This window comes from Perognathus longimembris, chromosome 14, assembly GCF_023159225.1.
Source record: "Perognathus longimembris pacificus isolate PPM17 chromosome 14, ASM2315922v1, whole genome shotgun sequence".
In the NCBI taxonomy this organism is placed as follows: Eukaryota; Metazoa; Chordata; class Mammalia; order Rodentia; family Heteromyidae; genus Perognathus; species Perognathus longimembris.
Window position 1 is genome coordinate 25,451,804 of NC_063174.1, and position 15,297 is coordinate 25,467,100.

The window sequence follows — 15,297 nt, forward strand, 5'->3', positions numbered from 1 at the left end:
GGATGGGCTTAGTTGGCCCCTCCCTCTCCTCTCCCCTTTTCTCTCAGGATCTCTGGCCAGGATTTCTTACATGCTCAGGGCTTTAAGATCAGTAAATGGATTTGCCTGGACCCAGAATTAGGCACAGTATTATTCTGCCACATTCTATGGGTCACCACTACCACAGAAACTTCCCAAATTCAACAAGAGGGGGCATAGATCCCATCTCTTTATCCTAAGATTGGCAAATAATTTGTGGTCATCTTTAATCTGCCATGAAAGCACTTGAATACCATAGGTTTGAAAAGGCTAAACTTCAAAGAGACATACACAGTAAATACCTTTATGTGTCAGGTGCTTCACTACTTTCAGCCCTGAAGCTGAAGTTTCTAAGAACCTTCTGAATTGATTATCTGGGCAAAGGTGGACTTGGAATATTCCCTTCTTGTTCTGTGAGTTGTTTCCAATAGATGCTCATCTCTGTTATCCTTGATACAGTCAAGCAGGAGCTAGAACCTGTTAGTCAGTTGCTACTTACATTTCTACCTGACTTTGGCTCCTAGGGAATCTATCCTAGACAAGACAGGATAAGTTTCTCTCTGTAGCAGAGATGTTTCCCTCTTGTCTTTAAATCGGTTCCAAAACTTACCAAAGAGAATTGCTTCATATTGATACATGCTAAATCAGAAGACAGTGTCCTATGAATTGCAGTTTGGTTAAATGTGTGTGGTATACACACAAATACACACACACACAGAAAGAGAGGGGGGCAGGCTGAAGAGAAGCAGAAGGTAGAAGCTAAGGAGTTGTCTTTAGGCAACAGTTTTGTGTCTTACAGTTTCCAATAAAGTTCAATAAAGTTTAATTTTTTTTGTTGTTACAAGATGTAAGTCAGATGCTGGGGCTATCATTCTTTTTAGCAAGTTGGTGTGGGTTTCAGTGACATTGGAGGGTAGTAACTAGCAGCCCAAGTTAATTATATCTTAGATTAACAATATGCTAATTATGACTAATTATACTACATTATACATCTCAAAATTTAGAGGGTTGGCCTTAATTCTTAATAGGACATGCCATGTGTGTAACATTTCTAGTAAATCTTTGTTTTGATAGGAATAATTAGAAGGCTTATAAAGAAGGAAGCATGTAACCACTTCCTTTTCAAAAGCCAAAGAGAGTTCAATCACTGGGAAAAGCTGAAGTAGTTGAAACATTTACAACTTTGTTTCAAACTAAGCAACACAGAAGTGCTCCCTGACTAGAAGCAGTAGTATACTAGGGGAAGATGTATCCCCAAACTCCACTTTATTGCCTCATTTACAAGTATCTAAATATTATTGTTCTTCAAATGACATTTTGTTTTTTTTTTGGTGCCAGGAAAATGATAGGAATTTTCACTCTAATCTGATAAACCTGTTTCAGTACTAACCGAGGAAATTGCACGGTTATTTGTAGGACACTCAAGAGCTCTTACACTCCCCTACAGAAGGGATCCATTTCCGTTTCCCATTAGGACGGTAATCGGCTTCACTTTGCTACAAGGCTGCATCTCCTGGCAGCCAGACCGAAGACAGACAGGAGCCGCTGAGAGACAGCTGCCCTGCCGACCTCGAGGCCGCCCAGGGCCGAGCACCCGACGGGAATGGCGAGGGGGCAGGGGTGGGACGACTTCTTGGGCTCAAATACAACAGAAAGAATGCAGGTGTGTGTGTGTGTGTGTGTGTGTGTGTGTGTGTGTGTGTGTGTGTGTGTGTTTAGAATATGGTGTCTGGAGACTGGCAGAGTCCTGGGCGGCTGCCACCTGCTCACTTTTCACTCGGGAGGTGCCCCGGGAAGTGGAGACAAAAGTGATCGGAGTGTGTGGGATTCGCACTTTCAAGCAGCCGGCCGCAGAGGAGGGTCTGTCCGGGGAGAAGCCGTCCTGCCCTCCGCGCTCAGGGCGCAGCCGGCAGCGGTGAACCCGCATCTCCTGCACCGTCGTCCACACTCCGCGCGCTCCGGGATCCCTTCGGGCTCCGCGAACATCCGAGGACAGCCCCGAGTGTTTTCTCAACGCCAGGCGTTCCGGGAGAGGGGCGAGGACTAAGTCCGGACACCCAGCACACAGCACTTGCCAGCGGATCCGGAGCACCGCGGCCAGCCCTGGCGAGGGTCAACCGCCGGCGGCGAGCCCGGCCCGGCCCTCCGGCCCTCGTTCACTCCAGCTCAATGAATGATAGCGGCCTAACATCTGCACACCATTTACCTGGGCGGCCACTACATTCCGCCCGCCGTTGGTAGCTAGGATTGCCCGAAGACGTGGGTGGGGGGGGAAGGGGGAGAGGGAGGGAGGGAGGGAGGAGAAGGAGGGAGGGAGGGGGAGAGAGAGAGAGAGACAGGAGAAAGAGAAGAGGAAGGGAGGGAAGAAGGGGGAAAAAGGAGAAAGAGGAGGGAGAGAAAGCAGGCCAGAGGAGAGGAAGGGGAGAGGGAGAGAGAGCGAGCCAGAGAGAGCGGAAGAGAGCGAGCTAGAGAGCGCCGAGCAGGAGCACTCCCGCAGCAGAGGCCGGGAGGACCTGGTTTTGCAGTGATTTCCGTGGAGAACCGCGAATCGGGCAGGGGTGTGGAGGCCTTCGGTAAGGTGAGGAGACCTCACCCACGTGTGGCAGGCCAGGTGGTGGGCAGGGACGCTGGAGATGAACACCAGCTTTTGGGGGGGCGGATGGAGGGAGAGCTAGGCTTCAGGGTGACCAGCGTTCCGCTGAGCCTCCAGGCCCTCAGCTCCCGCCTCCCACAACTCAGGGGCTTCTTCGCCGGCGGAGGGGTCCGTTGCGCGCGGGCGGCGGGACGCGCGCCTGTTCCTTTAAGGGGCGTGCCCCTGGATCCGGCCCGCCCCGACGCCGCGACGTGTGGGAGGCCGCCCCGCCCCGGAGCCTCCCGTTTCCTGCGGGGCGGCGCGGCGGCACCTGAGCGACTGCGGCGGCGGCGCCTCAGAGTGGGCAGCCCGGGCTGTGGTGTGGGCGCCGCCGCGTCTTCCCGGTGTCCTCTCCTGGCTGCGTAGGGTGAGGACCCACAGGCCGCGCTGGGGCCGGCGCCGGCGGCGGGGTCGCGGGGCGGGCGGGAAGGGCCGCTCGGGCGGGGGGCGCGGCTGAGGGGCTCATCACGGTAGGCCTCGGGCGCCCGGCCGGCGCCTGCGGGGTCCCGTCCGGGTCATGGCCTCTCGTAGCGGACAGGCGGGCGGGCGGGGCACCGGTGGGGCCGCGGCCTCGCCGGGCCGCCTAGGCCCGACCCCTGCTCCGCGGTGCCCGGGAGCGTGGCCGGGGGCTGCTCGGGGACGTCTCCCGAGGACGAGGGCGGCCCGGGAGGCCTCGGGGTGACCGAGGGGACTATTTTTAGCCGGGCCCGAGGGCCCCCGGGAGGGAAGGAGGATTACCGCTGCCCGGCGCGGGGACGGAGAGGGTGCGTCCCGGCGGCGCCCGCCCCGGGCCGGAGCTGGGCCACGCTTACGCCATGCTGGAATTTCAGCCTTGCCCCCTCCCCCTCCGCCCCGGGATCCTTCGGGCCACCGGCCCGAGGGGCGCACGCCCTCCTGCGCCCCCTCCCCTGCGCCCTGTGCACGCCTCGGTCGGGGTGGGTGGGGCGGTTGGAGACGGGAACACAGCTTGTAGGGAGAGTTTGGTGGGGGGTGGGAATCCGTGGATGGGGGGAATCAAGCGAAGTTGTCCCTGACTCCCAGGGGTGTGTCCTTCTCGGTGGGTTCTCCGCCCCATCACTTTCCAACAATGCCATTTGGGGCGTCGAGGACCTCGCGGAAATCCCAAGTGGTTTGTGGAGAGCCGACGTGAGGCGAGGTCGAGCCCGCACCCGGCATGGGAAGTGCAGCCCCGCACGTTGGTGAGGGAGCGTGAGTGTGCGGGCGGGGCGGGGCGGGGCGGGGCGGAGCGGAGGCGGCGGGCGGCGTCCTGTATCCTAGTTCGGCGGCTCCGGGTTTAGGTCTGAAGTGAGCTTGAATGTTAGCCGATCCTTCTGGGAAGAGAGAGGAAACTGGATTCATAACTGTGCTGGGTCTTTACCTGAAACGTGTTTTCCCCCTAGCAGGCCTTTTGAATAAACGGTGCTTAAGAAGCTAACTGTTGAAGTTAACTGTTACAAGTTGGGCTATTGGAGATGCGATGTCGAAAGCCTTGAGAAATTATTACTAGACACCTATAGTCGGCTAAAGATAATTCTTCCTGGAACGAGCTAAATACATTGAATTGTGTAGCACTTGACTTGATTTCAGTTTTGCTTAATCTCCTTGCTCCTGTTCTCTGTACCTCACCGATTAGGCAAATGGTAATTGCCAGTTTCCCCAGTTTGGCTAAAAGCCCTTGCCAATGAGAGTTAACCTAAAAAAAAAATCTCAGGAACAGCAACTTGGTCCGATCTGTATTTTGTTCTTGCAATAGACTTTAATATTTGAAGTATTGCTTAATAGAGTTTAAAATATTTTAATTCCCTTCTTTCAGGGATTTAAAATAGTTGGGCCTATTGTTTGTAGGTTCCAACCCCTATCCTGAGTTAGAAATGTCTCTTCTAATTTTGTAACTCTCAGCAGACTGTCTCAATTATCAGGTGCGTTTAGAGAATAAAGTGTTCTAGTTAATTTACTGAGGCACACTGAGACAAATGTAGCATGACCTATTGAAAAATCTGGCTAAATGTTCTGCCCGAATATCTCAAAATTATAAAGGCAATCCAGTATTGAGCCTTTTCAGGGTCAGCATTATGAAAAGCCATTCATTTTTATTTTATTTGCATTGAGATACTTCTGTGTTCTTTAGTATCAGTCTCTTCTCTTTAATGTAGTGTTTTTCTCTAAAAAATGTTTACCCCCAAACCAGTTTATAAACTTGTGAGCTTATAGGTTTTAATTTGCTTCTGTTAGGGAGAGGTGTTTTAAGAATTAGGTGCTAAAAATCAGTTGCATGGTCTTTCTAAAAAGGGCATAAAAGGTGCAGGTTTATTCCAAGGCTTAACTTTTGAAGGGCCCATAGAAAAGATTATGGCTATTTGAAAGTTCTTTTACTTGGTACAATCACACACACTTTTTTTTTTCTTTTGAAGTACTGGGGATTGAACCCAGGGTCTCTTGAATGTTAGGCAAGTTGGTACAGCTCTAACCCTGGAATATTTCATTTGTATGCTTTCTGGAGTTTTCTATTGCAAAGAAAGCTTTAATTAAAAATATTTCCCATAGTTCATGACATAAAAATGTTAATAAGTTTAGTGGGGAATTTGGCTTCTGACCTAACGGTTAATAAGGAAATACAGAGAAAGTGTGCTTTACAAGAATGTGTTTGATATAGGGTGAATAAAGTCTTACAAAACATGTTTGAAATATTTGAGGATAACATCTGACCTGCTTGTTCTGTATACTGGTTGTAATTTTAGTTCCTTGGGAAGTAAAACACAAAGTGTATGAAGAAGCAAGAAGTGACACTGAACAGTTGTGAACAAATGGCCTTGCATTTTTTCTCTTTTGTTTTTATAAACTGAATGTTCTGATATGAAAAATGAAATTCCTATGTAAATCACTGGGAAAGCATTGGTTTAAAGAAGAAAATAAGTTATTTTATTTTCTATAAATAGAAAATTGAACACTAAGAGAAAAATCTTTTAAGTGATAAACTTCTGTATCTAAGGTCCAGAAGAAGAAAAGTAATAAACAATTTTGTGTGTCAGGTATCTGAATGTTGCTTGCATAAATTTTTGTTCTTTGAGATGACAGTATAAACTATTTCTTTTTCCTTTTCAAAAATGCATGTAGACCATGACTTGTTTTCATGTGGAAAGAAAATAAGTACTTTTTTTTTTTTTTGCCAGTCCTGGGGCTTGAACTCAGGGCCTGAGAACTGTCCCTAGCTTCTTTTTGCTCAAGGGTAGCACTCTACCACTTGAGCCACAGTGCTACTTCTGGCTTTTTTCCTATATACGTGGTGCTAAAGAATTGAACCAAGGTTTTCATGTGTGGGAGGCAAGCACTCTACCACTAGGCCATATTCCCAGCCCAAGTACTTATTTTTGTGGTGGCCCTGGGGCTTGAACTTGGCCTGGACACTGTCACTGAGCTTTTTTATTTTTCTTAATAATAATTACTTATTTATTGTCAAAGTGATGTACAGAGGGGTTACAGTTTCATATGTTAGCCCATGGGTACATTTCTTGTACTATTTGTTACATCTTCCCTCATTTCCCCCTCCTTCTTTTCTTCTCCCCGCCCATGAGTTGTTCATTTGGTTTACACCAAATGGTTTTGCAAGTATTGCTTTCAGAGTTGTTTGTCTTTTTATCCTTTGTCTCTCCATTTTGATATTCCCTTTTACTTCCTTAGTTCTAATACCAGTATATACAGTATCCAGGGTTCTCAGATGAGATACAGTGATGATAGCACAGGGACAACCATAGGAAGGGGATACAAGAGGATCATCAGCAAAAGAAGCTACAGTTTCACATGTGAGCTTTTTTGTTGAAGGCTAGCACTCTACCACTTGAGCTACAGCTTCACTTTTGGCTTTCTGGTGGTTAACTGGAGATAAAAAATATTACAGACTTTCTTCCTCAGTCTGGCTTTCAATCATGGTCCTTAGATCTCAGCTTCATGAGTAGTTAGGATTATAGCCCATCAGTGCCTGGCTGGTGCACTTTTATTATGTTTGGGGATTGTCTCCTTTCATGTGTAATATACTTAACTCAAACTATCGTTTCTCCTTAACCTACTACCTCAAGTTCAGTTTAACTTTTTTTATCTGATAGCAACTCTAATATTCTGGCAGAAAAATGTTGGGCATTATCTCTAACTTAATCTTGTTCACATTTGGCCTGCTGAGCTCTTAATATATTTGGAATCAAATCACCTCATACCACCTCTCTTGCTCACCAGCCTGGTCCAAGCCATTGTTATCTCTTACCCAGATTGCTATAGTTTCTCTTATATCTTCTATACTGCCCTCTACAGCCTGATGACCATTTTTTAAAACCCTGCAGTAACTTTGCAATACACACACACACACACACACAAAAGTAGTCCATATATAAATCTGTAAGGCCTTACTGGATTTGGGTGCTCTGTCTCTCATACCTAAATTTAGCTACTTTCTCCACCACCCTTTTCTTTTTGTTCTTCCAGTCTCCCTAGGTTTTTTTCCCTACTTGGATTTTAAGATACTTGCATTGCCACCTCCTTGTGTCCTTTGCTTGTCAAATGCCACTTTTACAAAAGGGCTGTCAATTTTTACTGAAACTGACTTCTAATGCCTGTATCCTGTGCTGTTTGCTTCATAGCACGGGTCACCTGTTTTTCAGACTATATAATTTCTTTGTTAATTGTTATTGTCTCTTTCCCTGCCCCCTAAACATACTATAATATAACCTTTATGAGAACAGGACTTTTTGTCTTTTAAAAAAAATCTTGTTTTGTGCCTGGCCTTGGACTTGAACTTAGGGCTGGGGTGCTGTCACTGACCTTTTCTTCTTTTTTTTTTTTTTGGCCAGTCCTGGGCCTTGGACTCAGGGCCTGAGCACTGTCCCTGGCTTCTTCCCGCTCAAGGCTAGCACTCTGCCACTTGAGCCACAGCGTCGCTTCTGGCCGTTTTCTGTATATGTGGTGCTGGGGAATCGAACCTAGGGCCTCGTGTATCCGAGGCAGGCACTCTTGCCACTAGGCTATATCCCCAGCCCTTCTTTTTTCTCAAGGCTTGAGCTCTACCACTTGAACCATAGCTCCACCTTTAGTGGTTAATTTGAGATGAGAGTCTCATAGACTTTCCCTGGCTAGCCTGGAACCAAGATCCTCAGATCTCAGTCTTCTGAGTAGCTAGGATTACAGAATTGAGCCACCAGTACCCACCTGAAAAAAATGGTTTATTGATATGATCTAAAAGTTTAGGGCCTTGTGTAGCTCAATACAGGTGCTTGGCAAGGACTTATAAATAAATGGATTAAATCATTATCCTCAATTTCCTTTGGTGGCTACCACGTTCTTTGACACATACAGTTTCCATGCTTCTTTCCTAGGAACCATCAGAGAGCAGAAACAAGTGGTAGGAACCTTTTGGGAACCCTTTGTTGGAGGGAATTAACACTAGGGTGTGTTGTAGAACCTCTTGCCCAAGCTGTATAATTAAGATGATAGTTAATTAACTCAAAAAGTTAGGTTAAAACAATGACGTACAATCTATGTACACCTTATATATACTTAAAGCTTTTGTTTTATTTGGGTATCTTATTTGGACCAGTTAGTCTTTTTATAGTCAAGGTGTTTTGATGTTTCCTTTTATGAATCATATCCTAAAGACCTTTGTCTGTGACTTCTGGTATTGGTTTCTTTAAAGTGGAATAAAAATATAAGACACGGGGAAACTCCCAAGTACAAAGTTCTATATATTTTCAATCTTTTGTTAGACCTCCCAAAGGATTTAACTTGGTCTTTTCATGAAATCTTCTGACTTTATTCTCATATTTAGTCATTTTAAGAAGGTAGGGAAGTTTGAGTTTATACAAGAATCATTTAGCTTTCAGTAAACACCAATTCATGTATTTTTATGAAGGGGGAAAATGTCAGTTAATTCATTGAGCAGTCAGGATGTCTCTCTCTCTCTCTCTCTCTCTCTCTCTATATATATATATATATATATTTTTTTTTTTTTTGCCAGGCCTGGAACTTGAACTCAGGGCCTGGACACTATCCCTGAACTTCTTTTTGCTCAAGGCTAGTGCTCTAGCACTTGAACCACAGCGCCACATCTGGCTCTTTCTGTTTATGTGGTGCTGAGGAATTGAACCCAGGGCTTCATGCATGCTAGGCAAGCATTCTACCACTAAGCCACGTTCCCAGCCCAGGACATCTATTTTGAATAAGCTTCATGGATACCTAGGATTTTAGCAGCCTACTATTACTAGGGAAAATGTCATATATTCACATTTCTTTATTTCAGTCTCTGAATAAATTTTAGTTGCCTGAACTTAAATCGGTTTCAGTAAGTACATTGTTACCAAGAGACATGATACTACATTACACTCACTGGAAAATGTGGGACAATTACAAGTCCTTACACATGAATCATTTAAATTGTCAAGGAAATAGTCTGGTCTGGTGTAATTAGCTGGAAGTCAGTAGTTAGGAGACCTATAGATCTTAGATATTAAGGTTTTATGTAAATTCTTTATCTTCCAGATCTTTAATGACATAACTTTACGTGGTACTTTGGAGAGATATGTGAGGGAGTCTGAGGAGCTTGGGTTTGAATGTGGCTTTCCTAGTTAGTTCCATTTGTGTGAGCTTATCTATCTTAATCTGCCTGAGGCTCATTAGGTAAGGACTTACCATATTAGTAGTTACTACCTAAGTGATAGCTAACTTTAGAGTGCTTACTTGCTGTCAGCCTCTGTAAACATTTTATGTACAGTATCATATTTAGTCCTCTCAACAATCTAATGAGGTAGGTTCTGTTGTTAGAAAATAGGAAGACAGGTTGAACAGTCTTACTAAAGATACAAGGAAAGGAAGAGCCTGAGCTGTAATACAAGCATTTTGATTTTAGAGCTCATTTTTATCCATTGAGCTGTTTTGTAAAAAAATACTGTGAGAGTGGGAGGTGAACCTTGGCCTTGTGCAGTAGTCTAATGTGTGTGTAAGAAAGCTAAATTAAGGTTGTAAAGATTTTTTTTCTTCTCAGAGTGAGAGGATTAACTTTTAGTGACTTAAATTTGAAGAGTAAAAGCTTTCCAAGTGGAAGAAGCCTTAAAGCTACTTAAAATCTGCTATAGAATGTTTTAGTTATATAAAAGCAATGTGGTTCTTTTAGTTTCCAAGTATCTTTTTTATTGTCAGTTTGTGTTTATGTGCATTGCCACAACCCTCTGCCACATGGGACAAGGCAATAACAGAGACTGGACTGTGGAATTGATGGGTACCAGAGGACCTGTAGCCTTCTGCGGGCTCCAGGTGCCCAAGAACCTTTTCACAAGGTATTTACTGAGTAGGGTATGGGGCGCATGTGCAGAAAGTGAGGCAACAATATTCTTGAGGGCAAAAGCATCAATCGTGATACAACCTTAATCAAGTGATAAATGACTTTCTTTGGAAGTAGAGGTATGCAGTAAATGACTTAAAATTTGCATAGACTTTGTCTATCCCCAAGCTCCTAGAAAGTTTGAGGTTGAATTAGCCTACACCCAGGATAGAAATCTGAATTTCTATCAGGCCAGGACTGATTGACTTTGTTGGGAAACTCTCATTGTTCTTAGGATATGTTGGGAGAAAGCCTTTCAAACTCCCAATCCTTTTGGGTCAGGTTTTTGGGGCCCTCACAGTGCATTAGGAATTACTTGTGGTTTTGTAGATATTTCTCAGCTATTATCTTAGAGAAGGCAACTTAATCACACTACCTAAAAAGAAACCTTTTCTATTTTTTGTTCTAGCCTTACATTTTTAATTGCATTACTAATCACTATCTGGCATCATAATACATGTTAGCTTATATACTTACTGCCTGTCTCATCTACATGAATATAATACTATGAGTTGAGAACTTGTGTCTTATCACTGAACTGTGACAAACACCCTACTTGATTTGAATGTGTGGCCTGAAGTTTGAGTCTTTCACTTGTTCTTCCTGCTGTCCTTCTTTCCATTAGCTTGGGTAATTAAGTAGAATTTGGGATACAATGAAAAGGTAAACTCTTTGGTGAAATGACTGGAATAGATGGTTTAAAATATTAATTTTATATCTATATCTTATTGATTATCAGTGTATGTATTGTGTGGAATCTGTACATAGTGATAGCATGTGTTTTGATTTAGTTACCTTTGAAATAAACATGAACAAACTGAACTATAAACTAAAAGTTCTCTAGGGTTCCAGATACTGTTGTTGAGCACTAAGATGTTTCCTTAAATTTTTAATATCCAAACACAGGTTAAATTCATTTATGCTCTATTGACCTGTATTTCTCTAGGTTACTGGGAAATCATGTTTGAAATGTGTTTTATAATACTTTACATGTTTTTCATACCCTAATTGTCTGAGTTTGGCTGAAAGTTCAAATTTCTATATTGTAAATTTCTCATTTGTAATTTTTTAGTGTTTATAAATAGTGTATCATATTTGTAGTTCATGCTCCATTTATTGATGAATGGGGAATTATTTCATAATTTCCAGTTTTACTTAGATTTTTTTTGGGCCAGTCCTGGCTGGGGCTTGAACTCAAGGCCTGGGCACTGTCCCTGAACTTCATTTGCTCAAGGCTAGCACTGTACCACTTGAGTCACAGTGCCAGTTCCAGCCTTTTCTGGTTATGTGGTACTGAGGAGTCAAACCCAGGGCTTCCTGTATGCTAGGCAAGCACTCTATCACTTAGCCACATTCCTAGCCCATGACTTAGATGTTTATAATAAGTTTAAGTGGAATCTTTGTAAAGAGGAGTTAGTGCCTTTGCTTTTTTGTTTTTTTCTTCTTGTCCCTTAGATTGAATTTTTATTTACTTAGCCACTTTTAGGGCTTAAACAGTGCCATGTAGTCTCACTGGGCTTGCTTACTCATGATTGATATTTGAGCCACACCTCCATACAGGCAGGCTCTTTTTGCTAATTAATTGGAAATGGAGGCTGACTTAAATCTGTGATCTTCCAGATCTCAGCCTCCTGAGTAGCAGTTACAGACATAAACCATTGGCATTCTGTGCATTTTTATTTATTCTTCTTTTTTTTTTTGCCAGTCCTGGGCCTTGGACTCAGGGCCTGAGCACTGACTTCTTTTGGCTCAAGGCTAGCACTCTGCCACTTGAGTCATAGCGCCACTTCTGGCTGTTTTCTATATATGTGGTGCTGGGGAATCGAACCCAGGGCTTCATGTATACGAGGCAAGCACTCTTGCCACTAGGCCATATTCCCAGCCCTTTTTATTTATTCTTAATTTAATATTTTATTATCATTGTACAAAATAATGAAATTTTTTTTTGGTAGAATTGGTGCTTGAATTCAGGATCTTGTGCCTTTTACTATCTGGGCCATGCCTTTTTTTGGTTTTGTTTTCTGTGCTGTGCCTCAGACTCTCACTTGGCTTTTTTGCTCAGGTTGGTGCTATACCACTTGAGACACACCTCCGCTTCTGTTTCTTTGCTGGTTAATTGGAGATAAGAATCTATTAGATTTGTCTTCCCGACCTGGCTTTGAACTGAGATTCTCAGATTTCAGCCGCCTGAGTAGCCAGGGTTACAGGCATGCGCTATTAGCACCTACCTCCTTTTATTTTTTAATTACTAAATTAAAAAAAATTATTATAAAGGTGAAGTACAAAGGTGTTAGCTTTGATTTCATAAGTCAGGTAATGAGTATAGTTCTTTTTGGACAATATCACCCCTTCTTTTTCTCTCTTCTGTTTTTTTTTCTTCCGGTCCCTGCCCTCAAGTTATACGGTTCATTTTCAGTATAGTGTTTACTGAGCACTGCTACCTTTGTTCAGTCTTTGTCCCTCCATTTCTGTGCTCCCTTACCTCTCCAAAGACAGGTAAGTGAACAAACAAGACAAAAAGAAAAAAACTTGTTTGTGTCCATTTCTTGGAGTTCATTTTGATAAATATTTATATGATCAGAAGCACATTACACCTTTGTGTTCCTCCCTTAAGAATATCCTTTGGTCTCACTGTGTGTGAATTTCTAGAGTCCTGTATAATTTATCATGTCCTAGTATATTTTCGATCTTGCTTCTGCATATGAGAGAAAACATGCAACTTGACTCTCTTGAGCTTGGCTTACCTTACTTAACACGATTTGTTTTAGGTCCTTCTGTTTTCTGGCAGATATTATTCTTTTTAATCATTGCATGAAATTACATTGTGTATAAGTACCACATTTTTTTGATCCACTCATCTGTTGTAGGGCATCTGGGCTGTTTCTATAACCACTTCTTTTTTTTTTTAGCTTTATGACTGGACACAGTTCCACTTCTGGCATTTTGGTAGTTAAGTGGACATAAGAGTCTCATGGACTTTTCTGCACAAGCTGGCTTGGAACTGTGAACCTCAGAACTCTGGCCTCCTGAGTAGTTTGCTTTACAGGTGTGGGCCATTGATACCTCAGCTCCATCCCCCTCCCTTTTTAAAAAGAGAGTATCTTGATCTTGGTTGTGTTTAGGCAATCACTAATGTATTAAAAAAAAAGTCAGCTAGTTGCCTGTAGCTCATACCCATAATCCTAGCTAAGTAGGAGATTGAGAGATGAGGATTGCAGTTCGAGACAAATTTGCAAGACTCTTATCTCTAATTAGCAAAACATTGGAATTTGCAATGTGGTTCAAATAATAGAGCATCATTTATGAGCATAAAATCTAGGCAAGAATGAGAGCCCGAGTTCAAGCCCTATTATTGGTGCACATACACACTCACACTCGAGCCATTGTTTGTAAAGTAATTTTTGAGAGCAGTTTTGTTCAAAAGCAATTAGATGAGGAATTCTGTAGAACTTAATCAAGTATGTATCTGGATAAGCTATTGGAATCTGCTGTGTCACCTAGATGAGGATAGAGTTGCTTAGGATAAGAAAGAAAAAAATGGTCTCAGTTGTATGAAACATTAATTGACTTAAAAAAACATTAATTGACTTGCCTTTTGTTCTTATCCTGTGTTCAACACATTTACAAACTGGCAAGCTCATATTTAAGTAACTGATTAAATATTGGTAAGATCAGGCTAAGAACAGAGACTTTTGATACATGATTAAGATACTTTCTACATGGTTAATTGGCAACTCTGGGATATGGCATCTATGCCCTGAATTCAAGCTCCTGGCCAGCATGAAAAACTCCAACAAGACAAACAGAAAACAAAGCAAACCCTTCTAATAAAGAAACATTGAAATGACTTTTTGATAGTAACTGATTATAGTGGAGAGTTTTTGATTCACCTTCATGTTTTAGTTAGTGGAATTCACCAATATTGTTTGGCTCCTTTTAGCTACTCTAGGAACTTGCCAACTTCCCCCCCCCCCTTTTTTTTTTTTTTTTTTTTTTTTACAATTTAAGCATTTTCTAATAGTGAAGAAAGCAGAAGCCTTTAAAGAAACTTGATGTATAGGATCATGACAGTTGTGTACAGTCTGTTCAAGGCAATATTGAACAGGCCGTTGTATAAAGATTATTTCTAAGGACAATCGTGAGTAGCAATGCCAGAGGAGCCTCTACTTGTGTGGCCATATTTTAGGTCTTTATACTGACCAGCTTTCAGGTTCTTGAGCCATATTTCTGTTGTCTGTAAGGTAGATCTTTGCAGTCACAACTTTGAAACTGCTGTATAGGATGTTCCAGATAAGTTAAGCCAGTTTTAAGGTTGTAGAAATTCAGGTAATGAAATTTCAAAGAATTTTTTTTTTATTAGTCTTAACTCTGTGAAGTATAATCTTAATAAGATAATTTCTCTCCTAATTTGAGTGCTGGTGGCCGATACTTGTCATCATAGCTCCCAGGAGGCTGACACCTAGAGGATCATGGGTCAAAGCCAGCCTAGGCAGAAAAGTCTATAAGACTCTATCTCTAGTTAACCAGCAAAATGCTGGACTGGTGGGTAGGGCACCAGCTGTGAATAAGAAAGCCCAGCCTGGAGCAAGAGGCTTGAGCTCAAATTTGAGTACTGGATTTATAATGTATTATTTTAGTTTCCTTTTATTTTTGCTGGTACTAAGGCTTAAACTCAGAACATTGTACTTTCATTTGGCTTTCTTTTCATGGCTGGCACTCTACCATTTCAGCCCTACCTGTAGTCAAACAGTTTTGCTGGTTAATTGGATATATTGTATTGGACTGTTATGCTCAACTTCAATGCTCTAGCTAAAATTCATAAGGGATGATAACTTTTTTCAGATTTTGAAGCAAGTTTTCTGTTTGCTGGTAATTTGAGAACAAGTATCAGTTATTAGGATTACCTTGTGTTAGTATGATTAGGACATATTTGGTAATAATTAGGATGGAGAGAATCACAGGGCAAGGTTACAGGGAAATAACATATATATATATATATATATATTTTTATCAGAACTAGGAAGAACTTGTCTAGCATCTTTCCAAAGAAATAAAAAGGACTTGTGGGAGGTGTTCATCCTTGGTTTTGAGGAATAGGCTGGCTGACCATTCAGAGCTGGATCCAATCTCTGAGGGTATGGTTAGATTAGATGGCCCTTTCTAACTCAGAAAGTAATGATAGGTTACAATGTATTTTAGGGGAAGAAAAGCTTTTTGTTGTGTAGCTGATTTACACTTTTGGTAGGAATTTTATGTTAATGTAATTTTATGTTAATTTTAGTATTAATGT

The 15,297-nt window shown here is 42.5% G+C and overlaps 1 protein-coding gene across 6 annotated transcripts in view; it reads left to right on the forward strand.

Moving 5' to 3' along the window:
- Positions 1–2,882: 2,882 nt before the first annotated feature.
- Positions 2,883–15,297, forward strand: part of Ktn1 (kinectin 1) — a 94,026-nt gene continuing 81,611 nt past the window's right edge. For 4 of the 6 annotated variants that reach the window (XM_048362918.1, XM_048362922.1, XM_048362923.1 and 1 more), the window contains exons 1-2: positions 2,894–3,017; positions 3,692–3,849. The gene's annotated coding sequence lies outside the window, so the exon portion shown is untranslated. Of the gene's footprint in view, positions 3,018–3,691; positions 3,850–15,297 lie in introns of all 6 variants that reach the window. The other 2 variants (XM_048362921.1, XM_048362920.1) reach the window with 2 other exon arrangements.